Source organism: Bubalus bubalis, chromosome 11, assembly GCF_019923935.1.
Source record: "Bubalus bubalis isolate 160015118507 breed Murrah chromosome 11, NDDB_SH_1, whole genome shotgun sequence".
In the NCBI taxonomy this organism is placed as follows: domain Eukaryota; kingdom Metazoa; phylum Chordata; class Mammalia; order Artiodactyla; family Bovidae; genus Bubalus; species Bubalus bubalis.
In genome coordinates this window covers 51960348-51985083 of record NC_059167.1, presented here as the reverse complement: position 1 = coordinate 51985083, position 24736 = coordinate 51960348, and the positions used below count along the sequence as shown (strand labels likewise).

The 24736-nt window shown below is 38.2% G+C and overlaps 1 protein-coding gene across 8 annotated transcripts in view; it reads right to left on the bottom strand.

Moving 5' to 3' along the window:
* Positions 1-24736, bottom strand: part of RNF111 (ring finger protein 111) — a 90695-nt gene that overhangs the window by 65608 nt on the left and 351 nt on the right. Inside the window, exon 1 of one of the 8 annotated variants that reach the window (XM_025295693.3) lies at positions 24406-24660. The exons of 6 other annotated variants lie outside the window; for them this stretch is intronic. The gene's annotated coding sequence lies outside the window, so the exon portion shown is untranslated. Of the gene's footprint in view, positions 1-24405; positions 24661-24736 lie in introns of those variants that run through there. One more of the 8 variants, XM_025295694.3, reaches the window with a different exon arrangement.

Genomic DNA, 24736 nt, shown 5'->3' with positions numbered 1-24736 from the left:
CTTAGAAGTACTTTTGAAAAGCTGCTTTTTATGACTCCACAGGAGAAGACAAAGTCAACACACATAGATACTACCAAGTGCATGCTCAGCCTCTCAGTCATATCCGACTCTCCAACTCTTGGTGATTCCATGGACTGCAGCCTGGCAGGCTCCTCTGTCCCTGGTATTCTTCAGCCAAGAATACTGAAATGGGTTGTCATTTCCTTCTACAGGGGATCTCCCAGACCCCAGGATCAAACCCAGGTCTCCTGAACTGCAGGTGGATTCTTTACCACTGACCCACCAGGGAAGCCAAATACTTTAACTAATAAATGTATCTTCTGGGTTAAAATGTTCAGAAACCATACATTAACAATCAATATATACACAAAGCACACATGTGCCCAGATGTGTGTGTGACTGTGTTTTAACATGCTTTTGTGATACAAAGAGTAAAGGAAAGAAAACTCATTATATCACATGAGAACAGCTAGGTAGTACTTCCAAGCACTAAATGTTACAGTGTCTTAATCATTAAATATATACAGTGGAAGTGAGAAATAGATTTAAGGGCCTAGATCTGATAGATAGAGTGTCTGATGAACTATGGAAAGAAGTTCGTGACATTGTACAGGAGACAGGAATCAAAACCATCCCCATGGAAAAGAAATGCAAAAAAGCAAAATGGCTGTCTGGGAGGCCTTACAAATAGCTGTGAAAAGGAGAGAAGCGAAAAGCAAAGGAGAAAAGGAAAGATATAAGCATCTGAATGCAGAGTTCCAAAGAATAGCAAGAAGAGATAAGAAAGCCTTCTTCAGCGATCAATGCAAAGAAATAGAGGAAAACAACAGAATGGGAAAGACTAGAGATCTCTTCAAGAATATCAGAGATACCAAAGGAACATTTCATGCAAAGATGGGCTCAATAAAGGACAGAAATGGTATGGACCTAACAGAAGCAGAAGATATTAAGAAGAGATAGCAAGAATACACAGAAAAACTGTACAAAAAAGATCTTCACGACACAGATAATCACGATGGTGTGATCACTGACCTAGAGGCAGACATCCCGGAATGTGAAGTCAAGTGGGCCTTAGAAAGCATCACTACGAACAAAGCTAGTGGAGGTGATGGAATTCCAGTTGAGCTATTCCAAATCCTGAAAGATGATGCTGTGAAAGTGCTGCACTCAATACGCCAACCAATTTGGAAAACTCAGCAGTGGCCACAGGACTGGAAAAGGTCAGTTTTCACTCCAATCCCAAAGAACGGCAATGCCAAAGAATGCTCAAACTATCGCACAATTGCACTCATCTCACACGCTAGTAAAGTAATGCTCAAAATTCTCCAAGCCAGGCTTCAGCAATATGTGAACCGTGAACTTCCTGATGTTCAAGCTGGTTTTAGAAAAGGCGGAGGAACCAGAGATCAAATTGCCAACATCCGCTGGATCATGGAAAAAGCAAGAGTTCCAGAAAAACATCTACTTCTGCTTTATTGACTATACCAAAGCCTTTGACTATGTGGATCACAATAAGCTGTGGAAAATTCTGAAAGAGATGGGAATACCAGACCACCTGATCTGCCTCTTGAGAAATTTGTATGCAGGTCAGGAAGCAACAGTTAGAACTGGACATGGAACAACAGACTGGCTCCAAATAGGAAAAGGAGTACGTCAAGGCTGTATATTGTCACCCTGCTTATTTAACTTATATGCAGAGTACATCATGAGAAACCCTGGACTGGAAGAAACACAAGCTGGAATCAAGATTGCCAGGAAAAATATCAATAACCTCAGATATGCAGATGACACCACCCTTATGGCAGAAAGTGAAGAGGAACTAAAAAGCCTCTTGATGAAGGTGAAAGTGGAGAGTGAAAAAGTTGGCTTAAAGCTCAACATTCAGAAAATGAAGATCATGGCATCTGGTCCCATCACTTCATGGGAAATGGATGGGGAAACAGTGGAAACAGTGTCAGACTTTATTTTTGGGGGCTCCAAAATCACTGCAGATGGTGACTGCAGCCATGAAATTAAAAGACGCTTACTCCTTGGAAGGAAAGTTATGACCAACCTAGATAGCATATTCAAAAGCAGAGACATTACTTTGCCAACAAAGGTTTGTCTAGTCAAGGCTATGGTTTTTCCTGTGGTCATGAATGGATGTGAGAATTGGACTGTGAAGAAGGTTGAGTGCCGAAGAATTGATGCTTTCGAACTGTGGTGTTGGAGAAGACTCTTGAGAGTCCCTTGGACTGCAAGGAGATCCAACCAGTCCATTCTGAAGGAGATCAGCCCTGGGATTTCTTTGGAAGGAATGATGCTAAAGCTGAAACTCCAGTACTTTGGCCACCTCATGTGAAGAGTTGACTCATTGGAAAAGACTCTGATACTGGGAGGGATTGGGGGCAGGAGGAGAAGGGGACGACAGAGAATGAGATGGCTGGATGGCATCACTGACTCGATGGACGTGAGTCTGAGTGAACTCTGGGAGTTGGTGATGGACAGGGAGGCCTTTCGTGTTGCGATTCATGGGGTCGCAAAGAGTCAAACACGACTGAGCGACTGATCTGATCTGATATACTGTGTGTGACTGTGTGTTTTATCATGTTTTTGTGATATAAAGAATAAAGGAAAGAAAACTTATTATTACAGGAGAACAGTTAGGTAGTACTTCCAAGTACTAAACACTGCAGTGTCTTAATCATTAAATATATACTACAATTACATTAAGACAAAACACCAGAATTAAGCCATTTCTTCTTATGCAAACTAGGAAATCTTTGGTCCCAACCTTGATAATCTTGGTTTGGCATTAGATCATAATGAATCTTCTTCAGCTAGAATGTATACCAAACCAAAGAATTCATGTGTTATGGACTGAACTGTGTCCCATCTAAATTCATATGTTGAAATCCTAGCCCACAGTATCTCAAAATGTGACTATATAGAGGGCACTTTTACTTCTTTAGAAGCAATTAAGATTAAATGAGGTCATTATGAGTGGGCCCTAATCCAATTTGACTAGTGTCCTTTATGAAAAGAGGAAATCTGAACACTCATAGAGACACACTTTTTCTTGGACTTCTACTCTCCAGAACTGTGACAAAATAGATTTTTGGTGTTTAAGTCACCCAGAATGTGGTACTTTGTTATGGAAGCATAGCAAACAAATACACAATGCAATAAACATCTCCTAAATATCTTAATGTGCTAGACTGTCCCAAAAGACAAATAAGGCATAGACTTGTCCTTAAGAAGTTTAGTCAGTTCAGTCGCTCAGTCATGTCCAACTCTTTGCGACTCCATGGACTGAAGCACATAAGGCTTCCCTGTCCATCACCAACTCCCAGAGCTTGCTCAAACTCATGTCCATTGAGTCAGTGATGCCATCCAACCATCTCATCCTCTGTTGTCCCCTTCTCCTTCTGCCTTCAATCTTTCCCACCATCAGGGTCTGTTCTGATGAGTCAGCTCTTCACACCAAGTGGTCAAAGTATTGGAGTTTCAGCATCAGCATCAGTCCTTCCAATGAATATTCAGGATTATTTCCTTTAGTATTGATGGGTTTGATCTCCTTGCAGTCCAATGGACTCTCAAGAGTCTTCTCCAACACCACAGTTCAAAAGCATCAATTCTTCAGTGCTCAGATTTCTTTATGGTCCAACTCTCATATTCATACATGACTACTGGAAAAACTTTGGAAAAACATAGCTTTGACTGTACCGATCTTTGTTGGCAAAGTAATGTCTCTGCTTTTTAATATGCTGTCTAGGTTTGTCATAGCTTTTCTTCCAAGGAGCAAGTATCTTTTAATTTCATGGCTACAGTCACTATCTGAAGTGATTTTGGAGCCCAAGAAAAGTGCAGCAGACAGAGAAACCTATCAGTAGGTAATTAAAATACAGTGTCATGAAGGAGGTATGCACTGAAACACACTGAAGTAAAATCTAATTCAACTCTGAAGGGGAGGCTGTACCAAGGAAGGTTTTTCAGAAGAATAAAAGGGAAAAGGGAAATGGGAAGAAATGAGACTTGATTACCCTATTTTCCACAGTAGAAGTTCTCTGAATGAACTACATATTTAATGATGAAATACACCTACAAAATTTTAAAAACCAGTGATCAGAAAGACAACACATGATCTTCTGAAAGACAGCATATTATCTTCAAAGATGGCATTTCACTTCAAACAATTATGTCTAGAATTATTAATACTGCTAAGAATAAAAGAAGAAAATAACATGACTTCATTTATTTATCTACTTATTTACGACTGTGCCGGGTCTTCCGTGCTGCACAAAGATTTTCTCCAGTTGTGGTGAATGGGGCTACTTTTCATCGCAGTGCTTGGGCTTCTCATGGCGACTTCTCCTGTTGCGGACCATCAGCTCTAAGTACGAGGGCTTCAGTAGCTGCAGTGCTCAGGTTCAGTAGTTGTGGCACATGGGCTTTGCTGCCACGCAGCATGTGGGATCTTCCCGCATCAGCATGGAACCCATATACCCTGCGTTGGCAGGTGGATTCTCAAACACTGAACCACCAGGGAAATCCAAGATGACTTCTTGGGATACTTATCAGCATATGAAAGAAGAGACAAAGGTCCACAGAATTACAAAATTTCTCCCAGAAGTTTTGTGAATTTAATCTGAGACAAAGGAATCTACCTCACAAGAATTAAAGCCCTATGTTCTCCTTTAACCTCTGCCTGTAACACTAAGCTCCCTACCTCTCTCATCAGGCAGCAGTCTCAACTTCATTACCCTTCAGTAGGCAGAGAAGAACGGTAAGCTAGAACACACTTAGAAGTTAAAACAGAATAAAGAACAGTCCCAAAACTTGTCTGGAAATGTACAAATAATCAGCAACATAAAATGAGGTGTATAATTAAAAATTAGCCTACACCATGAATTCTAAAAGCTGTTTTCAGCAATGATTTCACATGAAAACATAAATGGAATGTTCACCATAGTCTCAAGTGACACAAAGCTGAAAAAGAATTACATATAAACTGAATAACAAAGACCTGAAAATAAAAGTTTAGAATGAGATGAGCAAAATTATTTAAAAGCAAAAACTTTAATATAAAGTACAACTAAGTTTACCTTATATATAGATTAAAAACATAGGGGAGGAATTTTTACATTTTTCACCAAATAATTTCCCTAAAGTCAATAACTGCATAATTCAGAGACAGTCACTTACAAATGCTCCAAGTTGTAATTCTGGTCTAGTTCTACAAAAAGAATATATGATATAACCATCCTTTTTTGGGGCCTTAAATATCAAAGTTTTCTGCTCTGAATTGATCAAATTTAAACTTTTTATGATTTTCATAAATCATCACTGTGTGGTCACTTTTATGAAAATAGAAAGAGAAAAAGTGACTTCTACCAGCATCTTCCTCATCGATACTCAACTTCACAAGGATAATTCTCTCGACATCACTCCCAAATTTCAACAAAGAAATTCTCCCCAAACTAATAACATGCAAAAGTAAAATGTATGTCAATATAATAGTGCAAAGCACAGGACGGAAACAAAAAGAATAAACCATTGTAAGTTTTTTGTATTATACGTGAAATAAACTATTATTCCTTGAAGACAGACTCTCAAAAAACTCAAGTCAAAAGAAGCCATGAAATAGGCAGAAAAAAGGAACAGAGATGGGACAAGTAGAAAACAAACAGCAAGATGACATTAAAGCCAACTGTATCAAAACAGAGTGCTATTAGCACATGGATGACTGGAAAGTTCAGAAATAGCCTCACACATATCATCAAATGATTTTCAACAACAGGTCCAAGACAATGGGGAAGGAGAGTCTTTTCAACAAATGGTGGTAGAACAACCAGTGAATAACATAGGGGAATTTTCAACTTCTACTTCACATGAGACAAAAAAAATAACTCAAACAGATCACAGACTTAAACCAAAAAGCTAACACTTCAAAAAGAAATGGGCAGAAAATGTACATGATGACACCACGGGCAAAGATTTCATAGATCACAAAAAAGACTAAACATTTTAACTGATAAACTGGACTTTATCAAAATAAAAACCTTCTACTCTTCAGAGATACCATTAATACCACTAAGAAAAGAAAAAGTCAAGATAGCAAGCTTAAGACAGAGAAAATTACATGTACATCAGATCACATCAGATCAGATCAGTCGCTCAGTCGTGTCCGACTCTTGGTGACCCCATGAATCACAGCATGCCAGGCCTCCCTGTCCATCATCAACTCCCAGAGTTCACTCAGACGAACATCCATCAAGTCAGTGATGCCATCCAGCCATCTCATCCTCTGTCGTCCCCTTCTCCTCGTGCCCCCAATTCCTCCCAGCATCAGAGTCTTTTCCAATGAGTCAACTCTTCACATGAGTTGGCCAAAGTACTGGAGTTTCAGCTTTAGCATCATTCTTTCCAAAGAAATCCCAGGGCTGATCTCCTTCAGAATGGACTGGTTGGATCTCCTTGCAGTCCAAGGGACTCTCAAGAGTCTTCTCCAACACCACAGTTCAAAACCATCAATTCTTCGGCACTCAGCCTTCTTCATAGTCCAACTCTTACATCCATACATGACCAGAGGAAAAACCATAGCCTTGACTAGACGAAACTTTGTTAGCAAAGTAATGTCTCTGCTTTTGAATATGCTATCTAGGTTGGTCATAACTTTCCTTCCAAGGAGTAAGCGTCTTTTAATTTTATGGCTGCAGTCACCATCTGCAGTGATTCTGGAGCCCAGAAAAATACAGTCTGACACCGTTTCCACTGTTTCCCCATCCATTTCCCATGAAGTGATGGGACCGGATGCCATGATCTTCATTTTCTGAATGTTGAGCTTTAAGCCAACTTTTTCACTCTCCACTTTCACCTTCATCAAGAGGCTTTTTAGTTCCTCTTCACTTTCTGCCATAAGGGTGGTGTCATCTGCATATCTGAGGTTATTGATATTTCTCCTGGTACATACACGCAATTAAAAAAACTAAGATCATGGCATCTGGTCCCATCACTTCATGGCAAATAGATGGGGAAACAATGGAAACAGTGACAGACTTTATTTTCTTGGGCTCCAAAATCACTGCAGATGGTGACTGTAGCCAGGAAATTAAAAGACACTTGCTCCTTGGAAGAAAAGCTATGACAAACCTAGACAGCATATTAAAAAGCAGAGACATTACTTTGCCAACAAAGGTCAGTACAGTCAAAGCTATGGCTTTTGCAGTAGTCATGTATGGATGTGAGTTCAGTTCAGTCACTCAGTCATGTCCAACTCTTTGCAACCCCATGAACTGCAGCACGTCAAGCCTCCCTGTCCATCACCAACTCCCAGACTCCATCCAAACCCATGTCCATTGAGTCGGTGATGCCATCCAACCATCTGACCCTCTGTTGTCCCCTTCTCCTCCTGCCCTCAATCTTTCCCAGTATCAGGGTCTTTTCCAAATCTATGGTTTTTCCAGTGGTCATGTATGGATGTGAGAGTTGGACTATAAAGAAAGCTGAGTGCTGAAGAACTGATGCTTTTGAACTGTAGTGTTGGAGAAGATTCTTGAGAGTCCCTTGGACTGCAAGGAGATCAAACCCGTCAATCCTAAAGGAGATCAGTCCTGAATATTCATTGGAAGGACTGATGTTGACGTTGAAACTCCAATACTTTGACCACTTGATGTAAAGAGCTGACTCATCAGAAAATTCCTAAGGGTGGGAAAGATTGAAGGTAGGAGGAAAAGGGGATGACAGAGGACGAGATGGTTGGATGGCACCACCAACTCAATGGACAAGAGTTTGAGCAAGCCTTGGGAGTGGTGATGGGCAGGGAAGCCTGGTGTGCTATATTCTATGGAGTCTCAAAGAGTCGGACATGACTGAGCAACCGAACAACACAACAACACATAATTTACATGTATATATTACACAAATACACACCCAACTTGAATCCAGAATATATGTAAAACTCTTACATCTCAGTAAGACAAGCCCACCAAATAACAGGTAAACAATATTTAACATTTTTCTAAACATATACATATACAAATGGCAAGTACACACAAAAATGCTCAATAGTTTCCATTATCAGGGAAATGCAAATTAAAACCACAAGATACAACTCTATACCCACAAAGGGCTAAAAGGCTAAGACCAAAACACCATGTGTTAAGGGATGTGGCACAGCTGGAACTCCACATACAACTCCAAGCAGCTTCAAATCCCACACCTAGGTTGGAAAATACAGGTATACAAAAATGTTTGTATGCAAATGTTCACTCATAATAACCAAACAGTGGGAAAAACAAATCTCCAAGGAGTGAAAAGATAAACAAATTTCCATATATAGGTACAATGGGATACCAAACAGCAACAATAACAGCAGCAAAGAAGGAGCTACTGATACAAGTAAATGTAACAGATAAATCTCAAAGACATCCTGCTAAGGGAAGGAAATCAGATACAAAATATCTATACTGATTTCATCTGCATGAAGTTCTAGGTTAGGCAAATATAATGGAAGAAAAAATCAAAACAGTGGCTGTATTCTACAAAGGACTGGGAAAGAACTGACCAGAAGGTACATGAGGGAACTTATCTGAGGTGATGGTAATGTTCTATTTCTTCATAAGATTCTGATTACACAAATGTGTACATTCGACAAGACTTAAATGGTACACTTAATATTTGTGCATTTAACTATATGTAAATTTTACTTCAAAAACAAAGAACTATATATAAATATTCAACTCTAGTTAATGACATGGAAGCTGAATTTGTTTAGGGGTAAAATGCACTGTTTGCAACTTAATTGAAAATACAAAGCCAAACAGCAATTGACTTGAATGGCAAATGATTACAGGAATGGAGAGATGGAAGGATATGTGATAAAACAAAAAGCAAATTGGTAACTGTAGAATCTAGGTAATAGGGAAATGGGCATTTGCTGTACAATTCTTTTAACTTTAATCTGCTTGAAATTTTCCACAGTAAAATGCTAGCAAGAAAACATTTGATGAGCAAAAGAACTCAGACACAAAACAGTAATATAATATAATTCATACGTATATGACATTCTAGAGCAAACAAAACTAATCTATAATGTCAAAAATCAGATCAGTGGTTGCCTGGGATAGGAGCTAGGGATGACTTATGGCAAAGGAACAAGAAAGAACTTTCTAGGGTAATAGAATGTTTTATGTCCTGACTGGGGTGTTGGTTACATGGATGTATGTATTTGCCAAAACTCACTGAACTGTACAGTAAAATATGTATCTTATACTTTTTATAAAATTATACGTCAATTAAATTGATTTTTAAAATGTGTTCACTATAAAAAATCTGAAATACAGGGAAAAAGCACAGAAAAATTAAGTCCGTCATAATCACAGTATCTTTCCTTCCCTTTTGACAACAGCCATGCCCAGAGGAGAAAAAATACAGCTTAATGTTTTCCTGAAAGGCAATACAGAAATACATGTTAAGCTCCTGAATTCTGGAATTCCTTTCTTAGGTTGACTCAAAACCTAATGAACTTAAATCCCTTCAATCCCATCATTGCTATGAGCCTTCATCAAATTACTAACCATTCTGTGCCTAAATTTCCTCACCTGAATAATGGAAATATTTACCTCAAAGTTTTGTTGTAAATGTTAAGCCATCACCCTGGCAGAAGAAGTCCACAATCTTCCCCTGCCATAAATTTTTTCTTTTGAAGGCCTTCAATTCTGTAGGTACACCCACCTCAAAAGTCAGTGTTATTTGAGAGAACCTCAAATTCCTCTTGTGGGTCAGACTGAAACCCTGAGTTGTTAAAGCCCGAAAACAGGACTGGGGTAACAAAATAAAACAGAAAACTAGATTAGAAAAGATGTCCGTTGCTTTGAGAATTTAAGATCTAATATCCTGAGCAACACTATCCAAGGGTACAATTTCTCCCTGAGTGAATTCCAAGAAGCAGGGCAAAGACTAATAGAGTTTTGCCGAGAAAATGCACTGGTCATAACAAACACCCTCTTCCAACAACACAAGAGAAGACTCTATACATGGACATCAGCAGATGGTCAACACCGAAATCAGATTGATTATATTCTTTGCAGCCAAAGATGGAGAAGCTCTATACAGTCAGCAAAAACAAGACCAGGAGCTGACTGTGGCTCAGACCATGAACTCCTTATTGCCAAATTCAGACTTAAATTGAAGAAAGTAGGGAAAACCACTAGACCATTCAGGTATGACCTAAATCAAATCCCTTATGATTATACAGTGGAAGTGAGAAATAGATTTAAGGGCCTAGATCTGATAGAGTGCCTGATGAACTATGGACAGAGGTTTGTGACATTGTACAGGAGACAGGAATCAAAACCATCCCCATGGAAAAGAAATGCAAAAAAGCAAAATGGCTGTCTGGGAGGCCTTACAAATAGCTGTGAAAGGAGAGAAGCGAAAAGCAAAGGAGAAAAGGAAAGATATAAGCATCTGAATGCAGAGTTCCAAAGAATAGCAAGAAGAGATAAGAAAGCCTTCTTCAGCGATCAGTGCCAAGAAATAGAGGAAAACAACAGAATGGGAAAGACTAGAGATCTCTTCAAGAAAATTAGAGATACCAAAGGAACATTTCAAGCAAAGATGGGCTCAATAAAGGAGAGAAATGGTATGGACCTAACAGAAGCAGAAGATATTAAGAAGAGGTGGCAAGAATACACAGAAGAACTGTACAAAAAAGATCTTCACGACCCAGATAATCACGATGGTGTGATCACTGACCTAGAGCCAGACATCCTGCAATGTGAAGTCAAGTGGGCCTTAGAAAGCATCACTACCAACAAAGCTAGTGGAGGTGATGGAATTCCAGTTGAGCTATTTCAAATCCTGAAAGATGATGCTGTGCAAGTGCTGCACTCAATATGCCAGTAAATCTGGAAAACTCAGCAGTGACCACAGGACTGGAAAAGGTCAGTTTTCATTCCAATCCCAAAGAAAGGCAATGCCAAAGAATGCTCAAACTACCGCACAACTGCACTCATCTCACACGCTAGGAAAGTAATGCTCAAAATTCTCCAAGCCAGGCTTCAGCAATATGTGAACCGTGAACTTCCTGATGTTCAAGCTGGTTTTAGGAAAGGCAGAGGAACCAGAGATCAAATTGCCAACATCTGCTGGATCATGGAAAAAGCAAGAGAGTTCCAGAAAAACATCTACTTCTGCTTTATTGACTATGCCAAAGCCTTTGACTATGTGGATCACAATAAACTGTGGAAAATTCTGAAAGAGATGGGAATACCAGACCACCTGATCTGCCTCTTGAGAAATTTGTATGCAGGTCAGGAAGCAACAGTTAGAACTGGACATGGAACAACAGACTGGTTCCAAATAGGAAAAGGAGTACGTCAAGCCTGTATATTGTCACCCTGTTTATTTAACTTATATGCAGAGTACATCATGAAAAACGCGGACTGGAAGAAACACAAGCTGGAATCAAGATTGCCGGGAGAAATATCAATAACCTCAGATATGCAGATGACAGCACCCTTATGGCAGAAAGTGAAGAGGAACTAAAAAGCCTCTTGATGAAAGTGAAAAAGGAGAGTGAAAAAGTTGTCTTAAAGCTCAACATTCAGAAAACGAAGATCATGGCATCCGATCCCATCACTTCATGGGAAATAGATGGGGAAACAGTGGAAACAGTGTCAGACTGTATTTTTCTGGGCTCTAAAATCACTGCAGATGGTGACTGCAGCCATGAAATTAAAAGATGCTTACTCCTTGGAAGGAAAGTTATGACCAACCTAGACAGCATACTGAAAAGCAGAGACATTACTTTGCCAACAAAGGTTTGTCTAGTCAAGGCTATGGTTTTTCCTGTGGTCATGTATGGATGTGAGAGTTGGACTGTGAAGAAGGTTGAGCGCTGAAGAACTGATGCTTTTGAACTGTGATGTTGGAGAAGACTCTTGAGAGTCCCTTGGACTGCAAGGTGATCCAACCAGTCCATTCTGAAGGAGATCAGCCATGGGATTTCTTGGAGGGAATGATGCTGAAGCTGAAACTCCAGTACTTTGGCCACCTCATGCGAAGAGCTGACTCATTGGAAAAGACTCTGATGCTGGGAGGGATTGGGGGCAAGAGGAGAAGGGGACGACAGAGGATGAGATGGCTGGATGGCATTACTGACTCGATGGACGTGAGTCTGAGTGAACTCCGGGAGTTGGTGATGGACAGGGAGGCCTGGCGTGCTGCAATTCATGGGGTCGCAAAGAGTCAGACACGACTGAGCGACTGATCTGATCTGATACTTGGATAACAAAGTTGTATCTGCTTTGTCGATGTGATCTAGATCAAAATATGCAACCTGGAGAATATTCGTTAAAGAATATGATGTTCTTAAGAATGAGAAAGAGAGTCATAAGAGAAAAACTGACATTTTACAACTGAAGGTAAAGACATACTGAAAACTGGATGGGGGAACACCTCTAGATAGAGTGTACACTCATATAAACTGAACCTCATGAAGAAAAATAAATGATTTAGACCATGTAGATCATGCCTGCTATTCTGCTCAATGAGTAAATGCCCCAAATAGACACAATAACGTAATATTTTACTACTTTCTGGTTGGTCTCACTTTGCATGCGCCTCTCATGATATGAGCATCTTGCTGTCAGATTCTAATGTTAAGAGCCATTTATTTTTCCATGTGGACATGGACCACAAACACAGCCTACTACTTCATCTGGTGTTTAACAATGAAACACAATTTGTCCCAATACTGAAGGAAAAATAGGATGTTTTGGGCTTTTAGAGACTGTGTATCTGTATTTTACATTTTATGGGCAACTTTAGGGATTTCCAAGGTTATTTGGACTAAATGACATTTTTGTCTTCCTTGAATCTGTGCATTCAGATAGCAAGTGAAAATCTTTTGTGGCAAAAAGCAAAACTAGCAAGCTATTAAACAATCCTAGGGTACTGGTTTGGGGAAACCAAGGAGTTACTATCCAGTATACTAATGTCAGCCACTTTACTCTAAAAAACCTTGGGAATTTTTTTTTGCTACCAGTAACTGCTCAAGGTGATAATTTAAAAGATAGTTAAAACACTACTCTGTTCCAAGAATTTCACGTTCTACATAAATACAGAAATCCTAAGCCTAATATGGATTCCCATACATGTTAAGTCTAACCTATACTTACGCATTTACTTTTGATGCAATCTTCAGGATTTTAGTTTTAGTGTACGTAAACTGTGACTTCTTCCTGTTATGGAAGACAGTGGCAACTGAGAGAGGCAACTAGGGATCAGTAAAGATGATGGAAGACAGAAGAACAAAAATCTTTTAAATTGAGATTTGTTCAAGATAAAGGCAGATGACTGAAAAACAAGTCACGGCCTTAGAACTGCTACCCAGAACTGCTATCCATGAGGAAAAATACTGACTTACACAGGAATAAAATTGGTAAACGCAAGTATAGGAAGAAGGTTTTAGGAAGATCAATTCAGTTCTAGCAGGATAATAACAGATTAGGCTACCCAAACTTTTTCAATTCCAAACATCTGGAAGCAGATCAGGATCTGGAAACACCACCCAGTAATAGAAATGAAATTTAGAACAGTTTATTAACATGTTAAGAGATACAATATCACTGATAGTATATTAGTTGCCATTTACTTATGTACTGTGGTCAGTCAATAAATATTTATTGAGAGCCCATTACAAGTTCTAGGCACAGGCATCAGCAGTGAATGGAATACAGAAAGTTTCTCAAGGAATCTGCATGGGAATGAGGACAAACAAGACACAAGGAGACAAATAAATAAGCAAGATAATTTTAGAAATATGTTCTCGTAAGGAAACAAAACGAATAGTAAAGGTTAACCATCAACAGTGTCTTAGATAAGAAGCCAAACGACGCAATCATGAGAAGGAAGCAGTCACCAGTCAGCCAAGCTACACAGTTCTGGAGGAAGAGCATTCCTAGCAGGAGGAATAGTAAGGAAAGATCATGTGGCGGGAACAAACTTAACATGTACAAAGAACACGAGTGGGATCAATGGGAGAGGATGACACACAAGGCGCCAGAAGTGGTCAAGGGCCAGATCAGATAAAGCCAATAAAAAACTACGTGCCATGTTTTAATTTCATTTTATCCTCACTAAAAACTATTATCTCCAGGGAACTGAGACCTACGGAAGTCAAATGACTTGCCTAAAGAGGTCTGACACAAACACTTGGATCTTAATTCCTACAAAAATTGCTGGATTTGGTCTCTCTTTTTAAAAACTAAATGTACAGTTATGAGGGCTTTTACATGTTCACTCAATACTTCAGTTCTGAGATCTTATTTTTACGTATAATCATTATGTTGCTGCTGCTGCTGCTAAGTCGTGTCAGTCGTGTCCGACTCTGTGCGACCCCATAGAAGGCAGCCCAACAGGCTCCTCCGTCCATGGGATTCTCCAGGCAAGAGTACTGGAGTGGGGTGCCATTGCCTTCTCCGATAATCATCATGTTGCTGCTGCTGCTGCTAAGTCGCTTCAGTCGTGTCCGACTCTGTGCGACCCCAGAGACAGCAGCCCATTAGGTTCCTCTGTCCCTGGGATTCTCCAGGCAAGAACACTGGAGTGGGTTGCCATTTCCTTCTCCAATGCATGAAAGTGAAAAGTGAAAGTGAAGTCGCTCAGTCGTGCCCGACTCTTCGAGACCCCATGGACTATAGCCCACCAGGCTCCTCCATCCATGGGATTTTCCAGGCAAGAACACTGGAGTGGGTTGCCATTTCCTTCTCCAATGCATGAAAGTGAAAAGTGAAAGTGAAGTCGCTCAGTCGTGCCCGACTCTTCGCGACCCCATGGACTACAGCCCACCAGGCTCCTCCATCCATGGGATTTTCCAGGCAAGAGTACTGGAGTGGGGTGCCATTGCCTTCTCCGATAATCATTATGTTACTCAACCACAATTTCTTCTCTTTATCATGAAGATTTTCAGAACTCAGCCTCCATAGTGAGGGAATGGTTAAGTTTTAATAAAATGAAATAACTGCTAAATAAAGATAAGAAAAGCACAAAATACTACAAAAGAACAAAAGGGAAGGATACAGATTCTGGAGGAGAAACCACAGAAGCTTAAGAGCTGATCATTAAAAGGAAATGGCAACCCACTCCAGTATGCCTGCCTGGAAAATCCCAAGGACAGAGGAGCCTAGTGGACTATATAAGATTTCCTCAAGTGGAGAATAAGGATAATGGCAAAAAGAGGAATGGCAGGCAGGAAGATGATTATGAAAATAAAATGACCACTTTTATCTGTTACTATATATAGGTCTTTAAAGAAATGTAATTTCAGAGAAATTACAATTAAATCCTTGATAATGAATCACAATCTGCAGAAATTCTGTAATTAAAATTTTTTATCACATGATTTTAATAAGACTACTTTGTATTAAAGAATACAGATGTTAAAAGTAAAAAAAGGTTTTGTGAACATATTTACTGCATATATTTTTAAAAAGCTTTATTTATTCACATATTTAAATGATTTAACCAATAGAATTAAGAAAAAAGCCCATTTCCATACCAATATAACCTGCTCCTAGTAATACTGTTATAATTTACCAAAGCAAAAGTTCACATTATATTTAAACATAGTAAATTATACACATATCTGTATCTCAAATTTCTGTGCAATCCCCACTAAACTGTCAGTAAAAGTATTTTTTAAAACACACACACACAAAACTAACAGCAAGTATGGAACAGCAATAAAACACAATCATCTGATTTGACAGCAATTACAAAAACAAAATAGAGGAAAAAATGACTAAGAAGTTATGAAAGCTAACATAAGAATATTCCCTAAAATCAAAGGACATAAACCCTTGCTATCTTTGCACTGTTGTTCAGTCGCTAAGTTGTGTCTTACTTTCTGCAACCTCATGGACGACAACCTACCAGGCTCCTCTGTCCATGAGACTTCCCAGGCATGGGAAGAGTGGGTTGCCTTTTCCTTCCCCAGAGGATCTTCCAGACCCAGGGACTGAACCCACATCTCCTACATTGGCAGGTGGATTCTTTACCACTGAGTCACCAGGGAAGTCCACCTTTGTCCTCTTAAAATATTTATATTCTTACGGTAAAAGGTTAAACTGATATTTATACAATAAAAGAGGGAATATGAAGTATGTTCTTAAAAAAACAAAAACAATAAAGCAAAATAATCTAAAATTGTGATTCAACTATATTAGGATAAACAGTAAAGAAAGAAGTGTGAACTCCTTTTCCATAAGCAGTCAAAAGGTAAGGCTTAAAACCACTTAATACTGGGACTTCCCTGGTGGTCCAGTGGTTGAGAGTTCACCCTGCAATGCAGGTGATGTGGATTTGACTCCTGGTTGGGAAACTAAGATCCCACATGCCTCAAGGCAACTAAGCCACAACACAACTACTGAGCCTGCTAGCCACAAGCAGAGAGTCCACACACCGCAACGGAAGATGATGCAACAAAGCTCCTACAGGCCACAATTAAGACCCAATGTAGACAAATTTTTTTTTTTAAAGGTTAAAAAAACTGCTTAATCCTCCATGTTAACCAGTTGTAGCAGCAGTTTTCAAACTTTTTGACTTGTGAACCCCTTTACACTGAATAATTGAGGAACCTAAAAAGCTTTTATTATGTGGGTTGTATGTATCAGTATAATACTATAAAAGTTGGCAAATGTTTTAAAATTTTAATTCTAAAAACAGCAATAAACCCACTCCATGCTAATAAGTAACATTTATGAATATATTTTCCAAAAAACCTGAGTGACACTGCTGCTCATTTTTGTACTCTTCAATAGAGAAACCTGGATTCTTATATCTGCTTCTGTATTCAATCTAAAATGAAAATCCATTTTCACACAAATATATAGCTGATAAAAGGAAGAATTTTTTAAAATTTTATTATGTATTTATTTTTGGTTGCTCTGTGTCTTCACTGCTGTGTGCATGCTTTCTCTAGTTGTGGTGAGTAGGGGCTAGCCTCTAATTGCAGTGCAGGATTCTCATTGCAGGGCTTCTCTTATTGCAGAGCACAGGCTCTAGGGCATACAGGCTTCAGTAGTTGTAGTGCTGGCTTACCTGCCCCAAGGCATGTGGAATATCCCCAGGCCAGGGATCAAATCCCTGTCCCCTGCATCGACAGGCAGATTCTTAACCACTGGACGACTAAGAAAGTCACAAGGAAGGATATTTTTATAGTATTTTCAGGTAAGTGTGGATATTATCCTTCTTTGATATTAAGCCAAAACTTAAAAAGTGTAATTCTATAAAGGTAAGTTGTAAAGTGGACTCTGAAACCGTATCAATGAAACTTTTCAGACCATTTCACTTAAAATCTATTGCTCTATCTTTAAGTAGGTCTTACATCCACAACATGATTTTGTAATATCATGCATGGACCTTTTGAAAAAAGATGGTCCACTGTGTTATGCATATCTTCCAAACACTGACACACTTCATTGTAACATAGCAAAGAAAAAAAAAATTACACGTTAATATCATCAATTTCATCAGCAAGGTCCTAAGAAGTTGCGAAGATCATAGTGGCAGATATGTTTTCCAAAATTCTAATTTCTGCTTGAAAGCCTTAATTTTATATGGCAATAAATTTTGCTGGTCCAAGTGAGAGGCTCACTTCATTTATTTTTGAGAAAATAGGTACAAATATCCATGTTTAAATAACTATAGTTTGTCACTCTTTCAAGTAAAAATAGTGTTCCATGAAAAAACCAACCAGCTAGCTAGTTCAGCTCACACCTCAATCACACAAACATTTTTCTTCCAGACAAACATCATAGCTTGGTATGCAGCAGTAGTGTCTTATAACATTCTTCTCATTTTGTCACAACAAATATTAAAAAAAAAATCTACTCAAGCATCAGGATTAATGAAATTAACAACCTCTACTGATTCGTGGAGGATATTCTTAAATGAAATCAGCTTTCCCCTCCCCAACTGAAAATGTAAAATGATGAAGAATATGACTACTGGTACAATTTTTGCCACTGTCTTGATATGCTCTGCAGGACCAGCAGATTTATGCATCACTGTGTTTGCACCACGAATTCAAATGTCAGCAGAGTAAAGTAGCAAAGAATAAGTTAGTAGTATTATGAAATAGTTTCAAACCAACAGGTAATTTGAAACATTTGATGATCCTCTCAAGACTCCACATACCACATTTTGAGAACTGCTGCTCTGGACATACATATAAAATAAGAAGAGGAACTAAATCTCCAGGGGAAAGAACTCCATGGTAGGAAGACAGGAATGGCAAGGAGACATCTTTCCCTGCATACCCTTTGCACCATGTGAATTTGGTATTCCTTGTATGTATTTTATATTTAAAAATTAGACAATTATTTTCTTTAAATGTAAACTGACATCTTACAGTGGTTAAGTATATATATAAGCATATTATTTGAATATAAAGGTCAATACACGCAAAAAAATTTTTTTAAGAGCTGAAAATATGCCCATTTCGGAAGCAGAACTAGGAGACTGGGACTTCGAAGTGGCAGAGGAAAACTGCTGTTTTTCCACTATAAGCCATTTGGAACTTTTAAACCATGTACATTTTAATTGGTTCAAAAATAAAAAATCATTCAAAATATTGCATGGAAAAATACAATTTAAAAAGACAAATAAAGCAAATACCTAGGCACAGGTGAGAGAATGGCTATGAAATACACCAAGATGTAACAGCAAATGCCTGGAATAATGTGCCTGTGAGTTTTCACTCTTATATAAAATATTATTGTATATTACAACAAAAATATTTTCATTTAAAAAGCGAGTTTAAAAAAATTAAAAGCTTAGTTCAAAAGCAACAATTTCCTTAGACCAGAATGTCTAACTCAGTTAAAAACACTTAAGTATGTAAATCTTGAGTCATTTTTAACAGTTAAGTGGTTAAACCCTCCCCCCACCTATCCACATACACACACACACAAATAACATAAAATAAAATAATCTTTCATTTTTTCTTCTATTTAATTTGACCACAATTAAGATCAAATCAGAACTTATTTATTTGAAAAAAATAAAAGAATAAAAGAATAGCTTTATGGTAAATATAATTGCTAATCTTATGTAATTACTTCATAAACCCACTATCAAAGTCCATTTTAAATATAGTGTCTAATAAGATGTCCTGATCAGAAAAGAAGTGATTATTTCTACATATAAATAGGTAACTCAAAAGCAAACTGCATTCCCTACTATATGGACCCAGGGCTCCTTGGAGAATGCCTGAATCCAGGACTGAGATAGAAAAGATGTTAAGTTAAACTTGGAACATTTTGCTGTGCAAAAAGAGAGAATATACTCCAGAAAAAATTAAGAGTATATCAAAATGACACAGAAGCCAGGAAAGAAAGTCTCCCAGGACATTTGTCCCAGGACAAATCCAAGACAATCTGAGCAACAAAATAAATAAAGGCATAACAGAGTATAAACCATTGAGTAAGATAGGAAGTACATAAGTCCATATCAATGAGATGAAAGGATTTTTCTTCCTTAAAACAGAATGCCTACTGACAAAAAAGAAACAGAGTCAGAAAATAATCATTCTGCAACCATCAGTGTAAACATCAGTACAGGCAAGAGGCATCAACGGACGTTAATACAGGAGGGAAATTTGATGAAGATACAGATCTGATTAGTAGCAGGATATCTGCACTATCTCAAAGTTATACCCACAGATTGCTTATTAGGTGAAGAAGAAAAATAATAACTATACATCCCTGTGAAGAAACCAAACAACACTATGATCAGAAACTAAAAAACTAACATCACCATTGAGAGGCAGGCCAATGGCATGTACTTCAATATCACACCCTGGAAAGGATACAAAATCCCCAGTTGGGAATGCATAGCCCAAAACTAATTATGAGGAAACATCCACAAATCCAACCTGAGAAATATTCTATGACATATACAAGCCTGTATTCTTCAAAAATGTTAACACAATGAGAGAGAAAGCCTAAGACACTGTTCCAGATGAAAGGAGACTGAAGAGCTATGACAACTAAATGCAGCTGGCAATCCTGACGCAAATCCTATGGGGGAAATGCTGTGTGTGTGTGAAAGTCGCACAGTCATGTCTGACTCTTTGCGACCCCATGGACTAGCCTGCCAGGCTCCTCCATCCATGGAATTCTCCAGGCTAGAATACTGCAGTGGTTAGCCAGTCCCTTCTCCAGGGGATCTTCCCAACCTAGGGATAGAACCCAGGTCTCCTGCATTGCAGGCAGATTCTTTACTGTCTTGGCCAATGGTGTAATGGTACAAATGCTATTATTACTGGGACAAAGGGACAAAACTGGAATAGAGGCTAGAGATTAGATAATGATATAGTACTATCAATGTTAGATTACCTGAATCTCATTAACTGTATTGTGATAATGCAAAAGAATACAATACACAAAGAATATTTAGAGACATGGTTATAATACATGCAATTTATTTTCAAATGATTCAGAAAAGAGCACTAAAGCAAATGAGACAAAGTTTTTAAAATGGCAAATTTGACTAAAGGATACTGAAGTGTTCTCAGTACCATTTTTTTAAACTTTTCTTTAAATGTGAAATTATTTCAAAATTTAAAAAATTTAAATAGAGGCAAATTGGATGTCAAAAGGTTGTTTAAAAAATTATTTATTCTGATGCCCTATAACACATATGAATATGAGAAATGAATGCAACAGTGACTCAGACTGGCACACTGCTGCATATAGAACTTCCTAAACTCAATTCTCTAGAAAAACAAAACAAAACAAATTTTGGGGGATTGAGAGGGAGGGGAGGCAGTTCTGTATGGCATGTAGGATCTTAGTTCCCCCACCAGGGATCGAACTTGTTCCACCAACTCCCATCCTCAAATTGGGAGTGTGGAGTCTTAACCACTGGACTGCCAGGGAGGTCTCAAGAAAAATGTTTTTTAAGTAACCACATAAACACTAAGATGCTGATCCTGTATACCCTCAGGAAAACACAGAAATCTATGACTTCATGTCAACACAGACCACACTGAGAGATTCTCCATTCATCCAGCAAACCATAAGCTCCTTTGCAGGCAGGCCTTAAGCTCCTGCTCTTTGTTTTAACTCAAGCACTGACACAGGGCCTGAAATACAGCAGACTATTTGTTGAATAAATGATGAATGTTTAGAAAGAGGAACAAAAGTCTACATGATATCAAAATTGAGAGGAAGAGAAAGAAAAGGAGAAGACATCTAAATAGGGTATCAATTATTTTAAATGCATTTTAAAATATGAACATTTTCAAACCTCACAAAAGCAGAGAATATTACTATGCATATACCTACCATTCCAACACAATTAATTATCAGGATATTTCACAACTGCTTCATTTACACTCCTCTCTCGCATCTTTTTTTCGCTCTGAAATACTTTTAAACAAATACCAGACATCTTAATTCTCTTCCTCATTCTTCAGTTTTCATCTCTATAAATGGGCATTTTCTTATAGAAACATAATGCCATTAGTATCCTTCACAAAAAGTAACAATAATCCCTTGATATCATCCAATAGCTATCTGCATTCAAATTTCCTCCTAAGCGCTTCAAAAATTACTTTCTACAATTGGTTTGAGTCAGGACTTAAATAATGTCAACACATTACATTTAGTCATTACACATAAATATTTTTAACCTTTTTACTACTGTCTATTAGTAATTGTGAAAGAATCTATTAGACAAACCAATTAATTCATACTTATAGATTCTCTAGAATCAAACCCAATCTAATGCATTTACTATTCCCTCTGTCTGCAGCCATCTTCCTCCATATTGCCACTATAGCTGATTCTTTCTAATCACTGATTGCAAATCCAATATTACCTCTAAAAAAAACAGCCCTTTCTAACCTCTCAATGCACAGTAGAGTCCCACTTTCATTCATTCTCCATTATATGTCCCTGTTTTCTTCATGGCACTTACCACTACATAACGCTGTTCTGTTTATTATTTCCTCTAATAAAACATCCACTTCAAGAAGGCAGAGTGCCTTCTTCACTGAAGACCAAGAATAATGTCAATAACATGAGACAATCAATAACACTTACTGAATGATTAAATAGCAATGCAGTAAAAGTTCAGTTTAGTATTTGTTTTTAAACATTTGTAGCTCACTGCTCACATCAAGATATAAATTGAGTACCTGCAGAAACTCAGGCCAGCTGTTACCAAGACACTATGGGATACAGCAAAGAAAGAATAGAGGTATAAGGCATTCAAAAGCATTTCTGGACTTTTACTGAACAATGATTACAGGTTTCTGAAAGAAAATGTATTCAGAATGATTTAAAGCACATTACCAGGAGTAAAATAAAGTTTCATTTTTTAAGTATCATATGAGAGCTATTAAATTAGGAGTTAATATCTACAATGGGACAGAAGTATTATCTAGACCACGGCTCGCTTTTTTTCTTCTCCCTCCCCCAATCCCATCTCTAATATACATATACCATGGAAGAATTTTACATTTTCAGATAGCATTTCCTTCTGGGGAATGGGTCATGATGAATACAATTAATACCAAAAACACCTAACTAAAAATGCAAACCATTAAATTTGAGACCTGGAGAAAACTAGAGTTATCTGTCCACACTTCTCATTTGACAGCTGAGAGAGATCTGAGGCCCAGGGTGGTCATACAAAGTCACAGACCTAATGAACAGAAAGCAAAGCTACATCTAAAATCCGTATCTCCTGTCTCCAACCCTATACTCTTTCATAAGATAATGTCACTCACAGAATCCTAATATCAAGTTATAATATTCTTTACCATCATTTTTAGTAATGTCACTTCTTTTTTTCCTATTGAAATCCTAGCCACCAGAGGAAAAGTCAAAACAAGGACACCTATAATTATACTCTAAGTAAAGCATATTATAGAAACCCCTTTTTGACAAAATAATACAATAAACGTCTGAAAAAAACTAACTGGTTTGATTCAATGAAGTTTTTATTCCAGTTTATATTTTAAAGTGAAAATAACTATTTAGAAATATCTGATTATTCCTTCATTGTAAACAAGTAAAATGTTGACCTCTTATATTAAAGATCAGTATAGTTATTTTTCAACTATTTGCAGAAATTGAGTACTGCTGTGAAACCTGTGAAGGTGAAACTTCCACTACGATGCATTCAAAATGAAATTATTTCCTACTATATCTTTCTTCAAAAACCAACTCCAGTGAAGAACTAACATGCAAGTGACCAAAAGACACCAACGTAAGGGGGAAAGTGACAGAAAGATCCATACACATAAGATACAGCAACCCTGATAAACAAGAAGAGACTCTACTCTTGCTAGTTTCCCTACAATATTATTCAGACCTATTCATAAATACCCTTGCCAGTTCTTAGAATACTAGTATGAATTGTAGTGGCAAATAAATGCACAGGAGAGATGTCATTTGTCCAAGGTTAAAATGACAAGAGATGGACGAGAGTAAAACAAAGCAAGGCATTAAAAAATAAAGATTCTTTCCAGAGTGAAAGGGTTCTACTTGTTGTCTCATAAACACAACTAAACGATATTGTTTAATATGAAAAACATTGTTTACACTGACATGAAAATGTTTACCAAAAACACACAGTAACAAAGTATCAAAATGTAGACTTTCACTCTAGTTGAAACCAGTATTTTAAAACTTCTATGTAATATCCAAATCACATACTAACATTTGAAAGCAATGACAAAAAAAACAGAAATGGGAAAGGAAATGGAACCTTAGTTATCTTTCCCCCAGTCTGTGCTTTTTGGTTGACGAGATCCCTAAAACAAGAAAATTAAACATAAAACACCAAATGAAATAAAGTTTGGATTAAGTCAGGTTCAAAAAGCGTTATGAACTATAAAATGAAATCTATGTCAGCTGGCATCTTATCTCCCCAGAGAGCTCTAAATTCATCCTGCACATAAATCAAGAAACAGGAAAGCATGCAATACAATGGAGTCACCCCACACTACAAACACGAACAAATTAAACGAACACCCTATACTTCCTGGTATTTTCTCAGATGTTAAAACTTAGACCTGAGTTAAGAACTTATCTGTAAAGATCTACTCTAACCTATTTAAGAACTATGTGACAAACCTCATTTCTGCAGCACAGAACAAATATTTAAACAACAACATTGCTACCGGCTCTGATCAACTCTGTAAAAAAAAATAATAATAAATAATGATAATAATAATAAAAATATTAAAGCTTCTTTTTTAATGGCCAGCCAACCAACACTTGACAAAATCTGACGCGTCTGTATTTCTGCTGCTCCGCGGTCTACGTTTCCTTGATCACAGAAGAAGGCAACTCCCTAACCGTCAGGGCTGACTTAGCGCCCTCCAACACTCCAGGAGCCGGTTACCTTCATCACTCCATTGTCAAATCGCACTCCCACGCCTCAGTCCTCAGCCCCTGTCCTAAGACTCTAGAGAGTCAAAAAAGGGAAAGAAATCCCCTCACCCACAGTCCTTTACTGAGGAGGGTGGGTGTGTCTGTAGACGAATGCTCTGTCAAACACAATTAAATCTTCCGCGGAAACCCCGACCCTAAGCCACGACGGAGCCAGCAGTAACCGGCCGGCCGCCGACCCCAGCCTTCCGCGGCCGCAGCCCTTCCTCTTTCTCCCCTCCAGCCCGGCCCCTCCCCCGTTGCGCGCACGCGCGGCCTCCAATCGATCCCCTCCCCCCGGCCCC